This window comes from Salvelinus fontinalis, unplaced genomic scaffold (genome assembly GCF_029448725.1).
Source record: "Salvelinus fontinalis isolate EN_2023a unplaced genomic scaffold, ASM2944872v1 scaffold_1370, whole genome shotgun sequence".
Classification (NCBI taxonomy): Eukaryota; Metazoa; Chordata; class Actinopteri; order Salmoniformes; family Salmonidae; genus Salvelinus; species Salvelinus fontinalis.
This window is the reverse complement of record NW_026601579.1, coordinates 15,001-17,500: the sequence shown is the minus strand read 5'-3', so window position 1 is coordinate 17,500 and position 2,500 is coordinate 15,001. Positions and strand designations below refer to the sequence as shown.

Sequence of the window (2,500 nt, the reverse complement as noted above, 5' to 3'; positions counted from 1 at the left end):
CGCCACTCTGCTTCCAACCACCCAAGATTGGACCCACAAACCCTGACTTAGGAGTACAGTATCTTATCCATTAGGCCACTGGGGCACTGTGTTATCAGTATGACCTATATGAACTGATAGAAGAGGTAAAAACATAAATAATGGCAGGCACTGACAAATGCCCATGAAATTACGAAATTTTTATTTTTGTTCGTACTCCATTGCTAAAAAAACAGGTTAGCAGACTATGGTTTCGATCCATCGACCTCTGGGTTATGGGCCCAGCACGCTTCCGCTGCGCCACTCTGCTTCCAACCACCCAAGATTGGACCCACAAACCCTGACTTAGGAGTACAGTATCTTATCCATTAGGCAACTGGGGCACTGTGTTCTCAGTGTGACCTATACGAACTGATAGAAGAGGTAAAAACATATATAATGGCAGGCACTGACAAATGCCCATGAAATTACGAATTTTTTATTTTTGTTCGTACTCCATTGCTAAAAAAACAGGTTAGCAGAGGTTGGTTTCGATCCATCGACCTCTGGGTTATGGGCCCAGCACGCTTCCGCTGCGCCACTCTGCTTCCAACCACCCAAGATTGGACCCACAAACCCTGACTTAGGAGTACAGTATCTTATCCATTAGGCAACTGGGGCACTTTGTTCTCAGTGTGACCTATACGAACTGATAGAAGAGGTAAAAAAATATATAATGGCAGACACTGACAAATGCCCATGAAATTACGAATTTTTTATTTTTGTTCATACTCCATTGCTAAAAAAATATGTTAGCAGAGGATGGTTTCGATCCATCGACCTCTGGGTTATGGGCCCAGCACGCTTCCGCTGCGCCACTCTGCTTCCAACCACCCCAGATGGGACTTGAACCCACAAACCCTGGCTTAGGAGGCCAGTGCCTTATCCATTAGGCCACTGGGGCACTGTGTTCTCAGTATGACCTATACGAACTGATAGAAGAGGTAAAAAAATATATAATGGCAGGCACTGACAAATGCCCATGAAATTACGATTTTTTTAAATTTTTGTTCGTACTCCATTGCTAAAAAAAACAGGTTAGCAGATGATGGTTTCGATCCATCGACCTCTGGGTTATGGGCCCAGCACGCTTCCGCTGCGCCACTCTGCTTCCAACCACCCAAGATTGAACCCACAATCCCTGGCTTAGGAGTACAGTATCTTATCCATTAGGCCACTGGGGCACTGTGTTCTCAGTGTGACCTATACGAACTGATAGAAGAGGTAAAAAAATATATAATGGCAGGCACTGACAAATGCCCATGAAATTACGAATGTTTTATTTTTGTTCATACTCCATTGCTAAAAAAATATGTTAGCAGAGTATGGTTTCGGACCATCGACCTCTGGGTTATGGGCCCAGCACGCTTCCGCTGCGCCACTCTGCTTCCAACCACCCAAGATTGGACCCACAAACCCTGACTTAGGAGTACAGTATCTTATCCATTAGGCAACTGGGGCACTTTGTTCTCAGTGTGACCTATACGAACTGATAGAAGAGGTAAAAAAATATATAATTGCAGGCACTGACAAATGCACATGAAATTACGAATTTTTTTATTTTTGTTCGTACTCCATTGCTAAAAAAAACAGGTTAGCAGAGGATGGTTTCGATCCATCGACCTCTGGGTTATGGGCCCAGCACGCTTCCTCTTCGCCACTCTGCTTCCAACCAGCCCAGATGGGACTTGAACCCACAATCCCTGGCTTAGGAGGCCAGTGCCTTATCCATTAGGCCACTGGGGCACTGTGTTCTCAGTATGACCTATACGAACTGATAGAAGAGGTAAAAAAATATATAATGGCAGGCACTGACAAATGCCCATGAAATTACGAATTTTTTATTTTTGTTCGTACTCCATTGCTAAAAAAACAGGTTAGCAGATGATGGTTTCGATCCATCGACCTCTGGGTTATGGGCCCAGCACGCTTCCGCTGCGCCACTCTGCTTCCAACCACCCAAGATTGGACCCACAAACCCTGACTTAGGAGTACAGTATCTTATCCATTAGGCCACTGGGGCACTGTGTTATCAGTATGACCTATATGAACTGATAGAAGAGGTAAAAACATAAATAATGGCAGGCACTGACAAATGCCCATGAAATTACGAAATTTTTATTTTTGTTCGTACTCCATTGCTAAAAAAACAGGTTAGCAGACTATGGTTTCGATCCATCGACCTCTGGGTTATGGGCCCAGCACGCTTCCGCTGCGCCACTCTGCTTCCAACCACCCAAGATTGGACCCACAAACCCTGACTTAGGAGTACAGTATCTTATCCATTAGGCAACTGGGGCACTGTGTTCTCAGTGTGACCTATACGAACTGATAGAAGAGGTAAAAACATATATAATGGCAGGCACTGACAAATGCCCATGAAATTACGAATTTTTTATTTTTGTTCGTACTCCATTGCTAAAAAAACAGGTTAGCAGAGGTTGGTTTCGATCCATCGACCTCTGGGTTATGGGCCCAGCAC

General features: G+C 44.5%; 1 non-coding gene across 1 annotated transcript; it reads right to left on the bottom strand.

Moving 5' to 3' along the window:
• Nucleotides 1-849: 849 nt before the first annotated feature.
• trnar-ccu (transfer RNA arginine (anticodon CCU)) lies at nucleotides 850-922 on the bottom strand. Its single transcript has one exon. It is a non-coding gene; the product is annotated as a tRNA-Arg (tRNA).
• Between the last annotated feature and the right edge of the window lie 1,578 nt (nucleotides 923-2,500).